General features: G+C 41.7%; 1 long non-coding RNA gene across 1 annotated transcript; it reads left to right on the top strand.

Annotated features, from left to right (window-relative positions):
* The first annotated feature begins 802 nt into the window (after positions 1-802).
* On the top strand, positions 803-13,680 carry LOC134758314 (uncharacterized). Its single transcript, XR_010133373.1, has 3 exons — positions 803-1,185; positions 13,013-13,065; positions 13,638-13,680. It is a non-coding gene; the product is annotated as an uncharacterized lncRNA (long non-coding RNA).
* The last annotated feature ends 1,410 nt before the right edge of the window (positions 13,681-15,090 follow it).

The raw sequence follows: 15,090 nt of genomic DNA on the forward strand, positions 1-15,090 counted from the left end.
TCTGAGCGTTCATCATGGATGAGCTGAGTGCTGGGTGTTAATATAAACAACATGGCAACACACAGGATGCAAGGGGAGTACCCATTTAGAGAGAACTAATACGATTCAATCAAAGGACGTCTTCAGTGGTGGAGCATCTGTGTGCCTTATCCCAACAACTTCCACCACCCCTACACGGCAGGAAGAGGGGGTAATAAGCACGGAGCTGCCTATGATGCCCACTCCTCCTGGAGACACTGGCGTCGGGGAAAGAAACAGGAATGAATCAAGCAGGGTTATATGGTGGGAGAGCTTGAGGAGCCCATGTAACCAGCCTCTATATTTACGCTGACAGCTCCATAGCTGAGGTCCTATCGGTGGTCCTTAGCAGATTTGGAAAACATTCTAATGGAGGTAGGTAGAACCAGAACATAGCAAAATCGCCTGTACGCCCGTCACAGATACTATCTGGTGGGACCTTAGAGATCGATGTCCCTTACTCTGACTGAGCTGAGATCAGTCGGATCGCATGTGCAGATCGCTTTTGGCCGGCGGTTGCAGCTGCTGTGGACTGGGCATTGTCCAACGCTGCCAGCGGGCTGCCCTGCACAGTGGGGAGTCCCTCCCTCCCTCCCTCCTAAAGCTGGGCCCAGGCGGCCTGTTTGTTGCTACTGCCGCTGCCGCCGCTGCTGCTGTTCCTCAGCTGTCCGCAGCAAGGCCGTGTGTTTGAAGTTGGGCACAGTGTGCCTTTGAGGTGGCTCTTTGGCCCATTCATTGCAGCTGTCCCACTTGTGCTGGCACAAAGCAGCTGCCGGCCCCCTGCACACATCCTGCCCACAAAGCCCGGCATGAGCCCCATGCCCTCAGGGTCCAGGGGCTGCTGAAGCCACGCCTGGCTGTCGGCTGTGGATCGTGTGTTATGTCCAGCTCGGCTCCGGCAGTTACCTTTCTGCCAGTTGTTTAGCATAACCTGAGCCAAGGTCACGAGGCAAGTCTGATGTCCATGTGGGCTGGTTAGTTGCACACACTTGTTCCGTGACTCCAGAAGGCTCATAAATGTGAGCCTCTGATGATCACAGGGGGAGACAGGACAAGAAAGGGACGGTTGAACTGACGGCAGGGTGCCACTTCTACTGAAAAACAAGTCAGAATTTGCTGTCTGTGAACAATGGGTTGGTAGGACCCCAACGTTTCTACAGGAGCACGGTGTGTAAATCATTGACTATATAGGACACTTAAATGAAGAAGGCTGGAAGATAAACTCAGTCCTTTTTATTTCCCAACCCAGCAAATGGGCTGAGCTTACAAGGTAGATAAAACAATGTCCGTGGACTCTATGTCTGCTATAGGCTTCAGCACACAAACTGCTCCCATGGGATTGTGCCAGGCAGTAAGAATTATATTTATAGTACGTTGAATTGAAAATATTTGCCACAAGTTCTGAGCCAAATTTTTAAAATAAGCTCGTTTCTAGACCACTTGTGTGGTCTAGAAAATTCAGCCTGCCTGAATAAAACGAGAAAAATGATAGTAATTTAATATTCAATCCTGCTCTATATAAATGCAGAATAAAACAGGAGGTCAGCCAGCTGATGAAAGAGGTGAAACAGTGGATGAAAAAGCCATATTAATCAAAAAATTACCATTTTGGTGAGACTTGACCCTTATCTTCAAGATAAAATATAAAAGGGAAGGTTGATAAACCACCGATAATTGCCATTTTCAATTTGATTTTTCCGGTCCATGTAGGAACTTTAGGGGCTTAAAAATTAATACCTGATTTATCAAAATTAAAAATTCCCAAGCTTAAAACCTAATTTTTCCTCAAGTTTAGGTTCAACTCACAACTCTTATTATTCTATTTAAACATCGAATACATTTTTCCAGCTACTTTTAAGAGTTCTTTTACTTCTTAATTAAATTACTTTAAATATTTAAAATTGTATTTATAAAAATAATATATGCTGCTTATTTTTAAAAATGCTTCAATTATCTGATTAATAAACAAAAGTTTCCCAAGTATCTACACTGCTCTCTTAAATCTAATGAAAAGGGAACTTTTTCATACGATGGTTCTTAAGCCTCTTTAAACTTTTTGTATATTGTTTACAATTTTGGTAATATTCTCTTATGTTTTTCAACTTAGAATCTAAGTCAAATTGATTACCTCCATTTCACATTTTAAACTGAAATGTGAAATTAGAATGGTATTCTGTTACACATTGAAATGTGCCCATTTTTCTTAAGTATTCCAAAATCCAAATATAGCAAACATATACTTACTCTGCCCAAATTTAGCCTAAAGTCTTAATTTATTGGTTTGATTTATTTTAAAATTTAAATATTTAATGCTATATCGTCCCAAAGTATAAAAAAAAATTTTTAATTTATCCACTCAAAAAAATTTTGTTATCCTAACCCAAACAAGTTTATGGAAGTTTCTTTAAGACCGAGGACTTGGTTCTTGCTGCAACCATGATGAGACAAAATGAGGTGTCTTTATTGTTACTCTAACAGCTATACCAAAACTTGATAAAGGGATTGGTCACTTGTCCATGTTCCAAGACTTAAATCCTATCATTATTTAATTTTCTGTCCACTCTCTGAAATCTGCAATTCCCACCAAGACGTAACTAACTCCCTCCACTGTCTTAGCTGGATTTGTCTCTCTTTGGCTCTTGAGATAAGTGAACACCAACTTGTGGATTTCGAGTATTTCCCAAGCCTTTGCCTGCCTGACCCTGTACATACAATCAAAACAATGCTAATGATACCAGTGTGCCCCATTGAAGACAATGAAAGAAATATGCAGAGATGCTGTTGATGAAGGCTATCTAACCCAGCCTGATGAGTGGGAGCTAGCAAAGAATGGAAACCTCTTGGCTAAATTCAGGTTTTACCGAGAATGCCCAGATAGCCGTGGGGACAATTCCTTTGACAAGACTGAAGGCAAGGAGGTGGCTGCAGAAATCCTGGTAAGAGATATTAGGCAGTGAGAGGTTATACACAAATGAGTGGGACAAAGGGTGACAGATTGACAGGTAGAGAAAATAAGTATTATTCAAAATCTGATGCCTTCATGAAGTTTCCAAAGTGCTCAAGTTTTGGCTGAATTTTTAAACAAGTATCTGTAGGTAGATATTCTATGTCGTTGCTTGAAGTGAGAACAGAAAGTTCTGAATGACAGCTGTATTAGGGTTGGGTAGGAGGAAAAAGTTGTCATCTTCTAAGGAACATTCAGGAGCCAGCTGTGTTCACACTCCTTTTGCAGGTCATCTCCTTTAGCTTAAAAGTCACTTCTTTCTGCTTTCTCAGGCTTAGTGAGGGTGCCCTTTCCTGCACTCTCACAGTGCCCTGTACGTCTTCCTTAAATCATACATACAAATTTGTAATTAGGTAATTATTTGTGTAATTCCTTGGACAATATCTTTCCCACTCTATGAGAACTAGAACCATGTCTGTCCTGTTCACTGATACATCCCTGGTAGCCTAGTACACGGTCCAGCTTCTAAGAGTCCTTGGACATCAGAACTCCAGGCTCTTTAGCTTTTGGACTCCAGAACTCACATCAGCCACCCCAGATTCTCACCCTTGGGCCTCAGACTGAGTTACGCCATCAGCTTCCCTGGTTCTGACACTTTCAGGCTTGTACTGAGCCATGAACCCAGCATCCCAGGGTCTCCAGCTGCAGATGGTCTGTTGTGGGACTTCTCAGCCTCCATAATCATGATAGCCAATTTCCTTAGTAAATCTCCTCTCATCTCTCTCTATTTTTTAAAAAAGAACCTTCTAAAATGTAGGCAAGGGTGTCAGTTTAAAAGCTACAAATAGGAGGAAGGTTGTCAGGGGAATGCGGACTTTAGACCTGCGATTCTACACATCTCTTCGAATGTTATAAGCAGCTCTCAAAACAATAAGAAGAAAAATAATTCCTTTGCGAATTATGTCAACCAAATGATTAAAAGTCATACTAAGTCTGAAACATTTTAAATGGTATTATAATGTAAGGCTGATGAGTAATTTAACTCTAATGTTTCATGTAGACATTTGTCAAATACATTCAGTATAATAATTACTTGGATATTATGTTTAAAAAATATAAATTATAAAAAAATAACTTTTTTCTATTGCTGGGGAATTCTGACTCCTAGTCGCACATGAAAACTGGCTCCTCAAGTTTATTGCCAGGTTTATGATGCTCTGATTTATAGTAACATTTTAAAAATAAAAATTATAGGCAGGTTTGATATCACAAGGGACATGTGACTTCTAACCTCAGAGTGAATGTGGCCTCTCACGTTTATTGCCAGATTATGATTTTATGATGCTCTGATTTATAGAGACTGCAAAAGTTCCTATAAGGCATTCTGTTCTTTATCACAATCATCTTTGAATCTTTACTTATGATCATGTTAATATTGTGCTTTAGTATTTTTGTGTTTCTGACAATTTTATGGCCCATGAGAGAAGGATCCTTGGGGCGTCTGCTCTGCCCATAATTCCTAGCCTTCTAAAGTAACTGACCTCATCAGAATTCATTGAAACAGTACTGTTACTTCACATAAGATAAGAACAAGGGGCTATGGGCTGTTTAAATTAAGTAGACATAAGCCAATGACAAATTCCATAAAACATATTCAGACATAATTACAAATCTTAAGAGTAAATCGGAATCTGAAATCAGTACCTGCATCAGGTTGTGAGACCCCTGGTATTTTGGAGCCTCCTTTTAGAAACAGGAAGTAAGGGGGCCACCAAGCGGAGCCAGGGCACACAAGGGGGTCCCTGAACTCCTTTGTACCCTCAATTTGGTGCTTATTGGGGGCTATTCCTGTTCCAGATGGAGCTATCCGCACAGAAGCCATTCTCTGGGGGGCAAGGAGGCCTGACCACCGGAAAGCACCTACCCAATGTGAAACTTCTGGAAAATTCTGGTTGTACTCTCCATAGAGAAAATATTTATCTGGGCCAAGATGTGAATTAAAACCAAAAGCTGTCCCCACTGGCCTTGTGGGAAAGCAAACAAAACTCAAAATTTCTGATGTTCCTCACTCTCCACACTCTCAGTTAAAAGAGAAAGGAGGCCTATTTGCCATTTTCTCAGCAGTGTGGGCTTTCCAGAGATACGGCACTTGGTTCACTTTCACGTTACATATATATATACATATATATATATATCTTTGTTTAGTCATAGTGAAGAGGAGGTGGGTTTTAAAATGTCAAAGCACTGGCCTCAAGACAGTGGGCGTGGTTCCCATTTGTACAGCACAGAATTTCAGGACACAGGGCCATCTATGAGAAGAGCTTGTTAACCTGGAATCCCTACCTGCTGTCTCTAACCCTCCTGAGGAAATCGGAGGTTCTGAAGATAATTTGGTAAGTAAGCAAAGCACGGGAAACTCACACCGCCTGCCGTGTTTTTAAAGACGAGTGACCCCTGATCTCGAAGTCGGCTTCTGGAGTCTGTCTCTTTCCTGAGTTTCCCTCTGTGTACCCTGGAGGCAAGTGCACAGTCCAGGCTCCCTGCACTGCTGCCCCTGAGAAAGGTGAATTGGGAGCAAGAAAAGTACATTCACACTCAATCACATGAGGCAGCTAGCCATCCATTCCTGACGGCGTGGACGGTAACCTGGCAGAGCAAGCAATAGGCTAGAAAATCAAAGTCTATGGGTTTTAATCCCTGCTGTGCTGTGTGTGACCCCAGGGTGAGCCTCTTAACGTTCATCCTGCTTCAGTGTCCACATCTGTAACAGGGAGGACTAGTCACACAGCTGGCAAGTATTAGCAACATGTTGCTGTTGAACTGATGGATGAGAGTTCCTCAGAGCTCTGTCACCTTCTCCTTAGAGGATGGGGAAGGCTTCCAAGGCATGAATCTGTCTAATGTTTTGTTAGATCCTTTGCATAAATGCCTCATCCCTGTTTTAGATAAAACCTCATCTTATTCCTCTACTCTTGGGCATCTCTGGCAGGGCAGGGCCCTGGCTGCAGTTACCATTGGATGTCAGGGATAGGCTGAAATCACAAGGGGGAGACTGAAAAGTGGGGGAAAAGAATGGGAAGGTTGGAGACAGAGAGAGGCAGAAATCAAAGCTGTGCCCAGGCTAGGCGGGCTCAATGTCTTAAGAACACAATGGGACTTAGACCCAGACAGACCTGGGTTCAGACCTCCCACGCAGCTGTGACATAACTGCCCTATAGCTCATTTTCTCCATCAATAAAATAAAGGCTGGCTGGGCACCGTGGTTCATGCCTGTAAACCCAGAGCTTTGGGAGGCTGAGGTGGGGAGATCACTTGAGCTCAGGAGTTCACGGCCAGCCTGGGCAACATATAGAGACCACAACCCTATTAAAAAGTAAAAAATTTAGCCAGGCACGGTGGTGCATGCCTGTGGTCCCATCTACTCAGGAGGCTGAGATGGGAGGATCTCTTGAGTCCAGGAGTTCGAGGCTGCGGTGAGCTATGATCACATTACTGCCCTCCAGCCTAGGTGACAGAGTAAGACCCTTTCTCTAAAAATAATAATAATAATAATAATAATGAAATAAACAAATAAATAAGATGGAGACAATAGTACCTACATCCGAGCATTGCTGTGAAGATGGAGCCTGTAAGTACACGTGGAGCCCTTAGCACACAGTGGGCATTGATAAGTGACAGCCCTAATGCTACTCCTCAGATGTAGAGGGTTTTTACTTTTTATTTACCATCCTACCTTTTTCTGTATATGACTCATAGCCTAAATCAAGAAATCAAGGTCTTGCTGGGAGAGGGAGACCTGGATTTATTGCACATTTTTTAAAAATAATTTCAACTTTCATTTTAGATTCAGGAGGCACAGGTGCATGTTTGTTACATGTATTGCACATTCTTTCTTTCTCCTTTTTTTTTTTTTTTTTTGAGACAGGGCATGGCTCTGTCACCCAGGCTGGAATGCAATGGCGTGATCTTATGTCACTGCAACCTCTGCCTTCCGGGCTCAAATCATCCTCCCACCTCAGCCTCCCGAGTAGCTGGGACTAGAGGTGCAAGCCACCATACCCCACTAATTTTTATAGTTTTGGTAGAGACAGGGTTTCACCATATTGCCCAGGCTGGTCTTGAACTCTAGGGCTCAAGCAATCCTCCTGCCTTAGCTTCCCAAAGTGCTGGATTACAGGTGTGAGCCACCACGCCCAGCCCTTGTACTGCACATTCTTTACAGCCCCCTGGGAGGCTGCCTTCCCTCTCAGTGTTTCCATGCTGCCCCCTGACTCACAATAAAGCATCAGCTCCTGCTCTAGCATGGGAGGTGACTTGCTCTGCAGAAGAGGCACTGAGTGTAGCCACAGCAGCCTTTAGAAGGAGCTGGGCATAAGTTCAGACGCATCATGGAGGACATCTGCCTGGAGGAGCGGACGGGGAGACAGCTCATCCCATGACATTAGAGCTGCTTGTCTGTTTCCCACTCTGGGTTCTCAACTCCTTAGAGGCAAGGATCCTACTTCCCAGGGATTTCAGAGAGGAAATAAATGGCTGTGAAACACCGAGCACAGTGACAGGCACATGGTTCTCACGAAATGGTCCCTACTTAAAATTCAAATGCTACTGCTGATCATAATGCTTATGACATTCATGATGCTTATATTCTTAAGGTGAGGCTTTTAGGAGACACTCGATAAATGTCTGTCAAGCTGGAAAAAGTCTGTGATGATCATTTACAGAGTTTATTCCTTCACCACCTGGGTGGGTTGACATTCTTGAGCCTATAAAGTAGAGAAGGATGAAAAAATTCTATTTTTTCTGAAACTCCAGGAAATCTTGTGGCTAAATCTAAGGAAATGGTGTCCCATCACTCAAGACTGAAGAGCAAACACACAGGAAATTTCTCACAACTTCCCCTAAGTCACCTACTGTCTTCAACATCCAGAAGCACCCACTCTCAGCAAAGTGGGAGCTTAAAAGCCATTTTAGTTTGGAACAAACGTCGTTCTTCTTTATCCATTAATATGACACTGAACCACTTCAACCTTCCACTCTTTCACAGGTCAAACATGGTCAAATATTGACATCATAATAATAGAGATGACTTTCACAAACATCTATTGCATTGAAATAAAAGAAGAAATTGATTGCCTAATCAGCATCCATTTTTTCAAATGAGAGCCTTGCAAGAAATCGACAGTTCTTACTCTACATTCACAAAATTGTGACCAAAATGAACGCGACATTTCCCTTTCTTCAACAGCCTGTACATATGTTTAAAAGACTTTGGTATTGGTTTTATGATTCATTTTTTTCTCAGGCTTACTCTGGGAATGATATCATTGAATAAAAAAATATTTTTATTTAACAAACACTCAGACAGAGCTCATGATGTGCCAGGCACCGTTCTAAGCACTTCGTACACATTAACGCATCTTACTCTCTTAACGATTCTAATGAGATAGGTACTATTCTTATCCATGTTTTACAAATGGGGGAAGTGAGGCATACAGAGGTTAAAGAAGTTTGCCCCAAATCACAAGGCTATTAAATAATGGAGGTAAGATACACTTCTTGTCACTGCTATACTGTCATTTCATGCCAAAGGTGAACATTAAAACAATAACTAAAAATGGTATAGCTGTTCTCAACAGGATTTCTTGAACTTCTCTTCCCTATCTTCTGGGCTAAGGGTTGTTTTTTATTCTTTAATCTTTTGTTAATGGTTTGGGACCTTATTATACCTATTATTTCATTACAAGCTGTTGAAACCACTACCCTTTTTATTTTTTTAAAGATACTTATAGTATATAAATAATTAAATAGCAATTTCAACTCCTTATATAGTTGAACCTAAGAGGCATTGTACAGTTTGGGTCTTTGCATTCATTCACTCCCTCTCTTCCTTCTTTGAAAGTGTTGGTTTTCAAGATAGTTATGTAGAACCCACATTTCACTATGCATTTACTTAGCCAGCAGAACACAGTTACATTCCTTGGTTTCTGCCCACACTTATAGTCCAGGTTTTTCAATAGCACTATTGAGTATTTAAATGAATTATTTGTGAATATATTTATATATCTTTGCATTTGTATTTCATATAGACACAAATCATTGTTTGGAAGATTGCATTTTAGCCTGTGGTGATTTATAGGCTCATAATAGCAGTAATAGCATGAAAGAAAAATTTTCAAATTTATTTACAGGTAGCCAATGCTGAGATCATAAATTAAATGACAAGAAGCAACTAAAGTAGTCATCAAAACTCTGGCTGGGCGTGGTGGCTCATGCCTGAAACCCCAGCATTTTGGGAGGCCTAGGTGGGAGGATTGGTAGCCTGAGACCAGCCTGGGCAACATAGTGAGACCTCCCCTCTCTTAAAAAATTTCAAAAATTAGCTGGACATAGTGGCATGCGTCTGTGGTCCCAGCTACTTAGGAGATCGGGACAAGGAGATTGCTTGAGCCCAGGAGTTTGAGGCCGCAGTGAGCCATGATCACGCCACTGCATTCCAGCCTGGGCAACAGAGTGAGACCCTGTCTCGGAAACAAAAACAAATTCTTCGTTTGCCTTCGACCTAAACCCTAACCTGTATCTGAATAAACAGCATATTTAATCAAGTCATGAAGCTTTCTAGAAAACCAGCCCCTGCATCTAACAAGACATCAATTTCTGAACAGCTTAATTGAATTAACGAGAAGATTATTCACTTGGCAGGATGTTGTGTGTGTGTGGTGGGGGGTGGTAGTTGTTGATCACAGAGCAGCCAGATTCAGGCACAATTGGCTACTGCTGTCAATTTAATTAGTAGTATAGATCCTGTCTCAAATAGTTCTTCATTCCAGTATTTGGTGTTAAAAGAAGTATCAATCATCCTTGGTCTATTTGGTTGAGTGCATAAGTTACTTCTCTGATTTTTAAAGATGCCATATCTTTTTCTCTCCCATTCACTGATTCATCCACACAACAATGAACACCTGCTATGTCGCTAGCAACTGGGGCTACAAGGCGATGCAGAGTCTTTAAAGGTAAAAACATTTGAGGCCATTTAGGTGAACTTGAAGGAGAACTCCTTACTTTGCCTCTAAAGAGATTTCCTTTATGGACAATTTCAGGCTTTATTTTGAAAATGTGTGAATAACAACTTATTAAAATGTTAATGTCAGAATTTTAGGATTTGCAAAACAATGCTTTAAACCTGTAGTTTGTGGCATTTAAAATTATGTTTCCTGAAATGTTTTGAGTTGTGTTTTTTTCCAGGTTGTCTTTTCATGTGGTAGATGGGAGAACAGGAACTTCTCAGTGCAGTAATTCCACAGAGCAGGGTGGCCTCATAGGACACTGAGCTGGTGATAACCAGGTTGGCCTGATTAGAAGAGCTTCTAGGCACAGCTCTCCAGTCCTCGAATCCCCAACTCTCACCTGACTTTTCACCACTAGAGCAACATAATTTTGGGTCTCAGAAGCTGAGGTAACATCAGAAATCCCAGATAATACTGGGGCAGGGACACCTGGAGTGGGGATGGGAGAAAGACTGTAGAAAGGGTAGGAGGCAGAGGAGCTGGAGGCGCATCTGGGTCGTACTCTGCAGCATCCAGTACCTGGCCTTTGTTAGACCTCCTCATCCGGAGATGCTTAGAGAGGAGGACAGAGGGAAGGCATGAGGCTTCCCCTCCTTTTATTGCAAGAGAGGCTGCCCTTCCGGATTCAGGTGAGGTGAACAAGGGTCGTAAGCACCCCTTGAGTGAAGACCCTCTGACCACCTGCTATTTTGTGACCATCACACACCCCATGAGCATCAGCTCCAGGAATGAATCTTCTTCCTGGGTGGCGAGCTGAGCAAGTTCATCTCCAGGGCCAGCCTCTGTGGTGCTAGCAGAGTGGCTAAGAGCAGAAACAAGCTGATGAGTGGGGCCCAAAGCCACAGGGACTGCTCTGTATGAAAGTGAATAAATAGCTAATGAGGGAGACAGCTCAGCCTCACCAATCTGGGTAAGCCCAGGCATCAATCCTGCACCCTTTTGCTGTTCTTCCAAGGGTACTGCAATGGCCTCTTAGGTACAAGCAAAAATAATTTTATGAATGCTCTCTAGAGAGGAGCCCAATCAGTTTTTGCCCCATAATGTTAGTGTCTTCAAGCAGCCATGTTCTCATCTTCAATGGCTCTTAGCTAAAATGAACATCTTTATTTGTATATAGTAACTGATGAGAGTAATTTGCTTCAAAATAGACGTTATGGTTTAAAGGACAATCTATGTGCTTAAAACATTCCAGAAATGCCATAATTAAGCTGTTAAAAGGATATCATATGGAGGATGACTTACATGTGAGAATGTATAACATAAACCATATTACCTACAATTTCTCTAAATGTTGAAAGTATAAGTATTAGCACGTAAAAGTGATTTATGCAATGTCAATTCCTTAAACCGAAGGTGTTCCGGTTACCCATTGCCGCATAACAAGCCACCCACTGCTGGCATAAAGCACCAAAAGTGACCGTTTATCATTATTGTTGTTGTTATTGTCTATCCTGGGTTTGGGCGGCAGACATAGTTCAATTTGACAGTTCTCACTCAGGGCCTCTCAAGTGGCTGTAGTCAGATTACAGTGACTGAGGCTGGAGTCAACTCAAAGCCTTGCTCACTCACATGTCGGGCAGTTGAGGCTGATGGCCAGCTGGTGTATTAAGCATATATTTTATCCTGGTACTTGGACGGCAAGGGTCTTGCTGGCACTAAAGGGACTTCCCCTCTCAGGGCTGGCTGATTCATAGAGATAATGAATGACTTTCATATGCAAACCAACCAATTCAGAGCCCTGTACCCCAGCCAATCCAGAGCCCTGTACCCCAACCACCTCCTTTATTGAGCTTTTCCAGCTTGGGCCACTTACCTATCTGCTCAGGGAACAGACAACTAGAGACTACCCTTATATTCTAGAGACCACCGAAATTACTCAAGCCAATCCTAAACCTGCTCAGCCTGCCTTTCTTTTCCTTCCCACAGAAACTACAATAAAGACTCTTGCCCACATTTTCCCCTCACTCTCTCTGCCTCCTGACCATCCTTAGCGCTTCCCTGTATGATCCCCCATGGTGTGATGTGCCTTCTGTTTCCAGGGATCTGTGAGGGTAAAAACTTCTTCCTTCAAAAGAGTCATTTCTGTGTCTATGTGTCTTACCACATTTCATTCAAACAGATCGCAGTTACATTTTCAAACAGCTGGGACCTCAGCTATTGGCCAGATCGCTGACATGTGGTGTCTCCATGTGGCTTGGGCTTCCTTACCTTATGACTGTTGGGTTCCAAGGGTGAGCATCCTGGGAGAGAGAGAGCGAGCTAGATAGAAGTTGTATCAACCTTCTAATGACCTTCACGAGTCACTCAGTATCCCTTCTGTCATGCTTTCTTTGTTAGAAGCTAGTCAGTAAAGCCAACCCATCTTCAAGGCAGGGGAATGAGATTTCACCTGTGAATGGAGGAGTGCCAAAGAGTTTGCAGCCATGTTTTAAAACCACCACAGGTGGATTTTATTCATGGATCTATTCACGAGTCCTTAAATAACCAATGAGCTCAGCTTAAGAAGAATAGTTTTGCTCAATTCAGATATTTCCATATGTGGAGATCAGGTTCCATTTTTTAAGCAGTGTCTTTATCACTCATCTTCTACTGTTTCATCGTGGCAATGTACATATTTTAAAAATTGTACCTCTTTTGATATTTCACAACTCCTGATGCTGTGATCTTTAATGCCTTAAGTAGGGCTAAATTATTGAAAATAATTTGAAATGGTTTTAAGTCCCAGTTTGAAACTTTATTTTTTCTTCCTGTCAAGCCACTATCTTAACACAATTTGGAATACTCTGTTCGCTTAGAGAATTGACTGTAGGCCAAAATTAAAAACAAAAACAAACATTTAAAAATCAATCAATTAAAATGTAAAAATTAGGCTATGTGGAATGTGAAAAGTGGTTATTAGGATTTTTAGCTGTAGTGTGACTTGACTGACAAGAATTTATGTTTTTCTAATGGAATTGTTGCTTTTATTTTTATTAATTTATTTCAGAAAAAGGGCTTGAAGAAAATGGTAGAGAGAGCATTCAGTCTCCTAACTGATGAGTAAGTGATTAATTCAAAATTCTTGATGACCCATTTTAAGACAGGAGATAGGGAAAGAGGAAGGCTTTTGCATAGTGCTTTGGTTTCACTGGCAAATAATACCAGAGTAGCTAAATCTACTTCAAGAAAATATGATAAAGGCATCAGAAAGGTCAGTCTCAGCATGAGAAAAAGGCAAACCTAGCTGCCTGGAAACTCCTTTAAAAATATCCAAAATTAAATGAACATTAGGGTTTGGAATTAAGGAAGTCAGACTAGGCATAAGAAATGTATAGATAAGTCAATAAAACCAAAGCAAGAAGGGAGATGTCACTTAGTAAAGCCCTGAGCTGAGAGAGAAAACACTCTTCCAACAAACATCTTAAGAAAACATACAGAAAACCCTCTTCTCATTTTTAGATGGGCTTCATGGGCAGAAGACATCAAAAAGGTGGGGGTTTTGAGTAACGACTTGGTGCCCAGCTAAACAAAAGAATTAGTTTTACATCTCCAGGTTCTGAACGCTTCACCTCTTATGGAATTTTTCCCATCATTGTGGAGATAATAGCTCTCCTTTCTGTGACTTGATGAAGTGCAAAACAATTCCAGAAGGCTCAACATCGCATTTGATAACACCAAAGAAAGTGAAAGCAGAAAGTCTCCTAGGAAGTCAGTCTCTGGCATCCAAACCAGATGGCTTGGTGATGGCCCTCCTCCTCTTGAAGGCTGCAAGAGCATGGCAGGAGTTGGTGTCAGGAGCAGTCTCGCCCAAGTCCCTGTGGCATGAAATCAGAATACGTCCATTTTTTCTTCATCTGGTGAAATAAGGTGTTTTTTAAGCTTTTCTTTATTAAAAACTGTCTTTGTTTTTTTTGTTTGTTTGTTTTTGTTTTTTGTGTTTTTTTGTTTGTTTGTTTGGTTTTTGTTTTTTTTTTTTGAGATAGAGTCTTCCTCTGTCACCCAAGCTGGAGTGCAGTGATGTGATCTCAGATCACTGCAACCTCCGCCTTCTGGGTTCAAGTGATTCTCATGCCACAGCCTCCCAGGTGGCTGGGACTACAGGTGTGTGCCACCACGCCTAGTGAATTTTTTGTATATTTAGTAGAGATGGAGTTTCACCATGTTGGCCAGGCTGGTCTTGAGCTCCTGACCTCAAGAGATCCACCTGCCTCAGCCTCCCAAAGTGCTGGGATTACAGGCATGTGCCACCACGCCCAGCCTTCATTTTCATTTGTGAGATCAAATGTCTCTATTTCTTCCAATTTTCCCGTAAGTCATGAAGACCAACTCTGGTCTAGATGCTACTGATTCTCTCACAGTTTATATTAGCTGAACAGTTTATATTTGCTTAGACACACAAGGTTCTTTGTTTAAACTGTAGCACTCTTTGCTAATTATTATCTTTAACCCATGAGACACTCTGACCCTCAAGCTCTTTTTCCATCCTATTCCAAAATAACAACAACCACTTTCATATCTTTTCTTATATTTATACATGGAGTTTCTGTCCCCAAGTTTTAAAATGCTATAAATTACAGAGAAATTCAGAGCAAATGACATTACATTTTTTCTTGTATTAGAGTTTTTTGTGTACATGTCTCATCTTTTCTATTAATTAAAACTCCTAATTGGCAGGAAATATTTATTACTTATTGTTGTGGCTTTTATACTGTTCAGTCAAAAGCCTTGCACAAATCTCTATCAACAGTACATTATGTTGTATCTATGTGTATACTACATATCAACCATCCCATTGTATAATCATTACTCATACTTTTCTCTCTCTCTTTTTTTTTTTTTTTTTTTTTTTGATGGAGTCTCTCTCTGCTGCCCAGGCTGGAGTGCAGTGGTATGATCTTGGCTCACTGCAACCTCCGCCTCCCAGGTTCAAGCAATTCTCCTGCCTTAGCCCCACTGACTAGCTGGGATTACAAACATGCACCACCAGGCCTGGCTAATTTTTGTATTTTTAATAGAGACAGGGTTTTGCCGTGTTGGCCGGGCTGGTCTCGAACTCCTGACCTCAGGTGATCTACCCACCTCAGT

This window comes from Gorilla gorilla, chromosome 1 (assembly GCF_029281585.2).
Source record: "Gorilla gorilla gorilla isolate KB3781 chromosome 1, NHGRI_mGorGor1-v2.1_pri, whole genome shotgun sequence".
In the NCBI taxonomy this organism is placed as follows: Eukaryota; Metazoa; Chordata; class Mammalia; order Primates; family Hominidae; genus Gorilla; species Gorilla gorilla.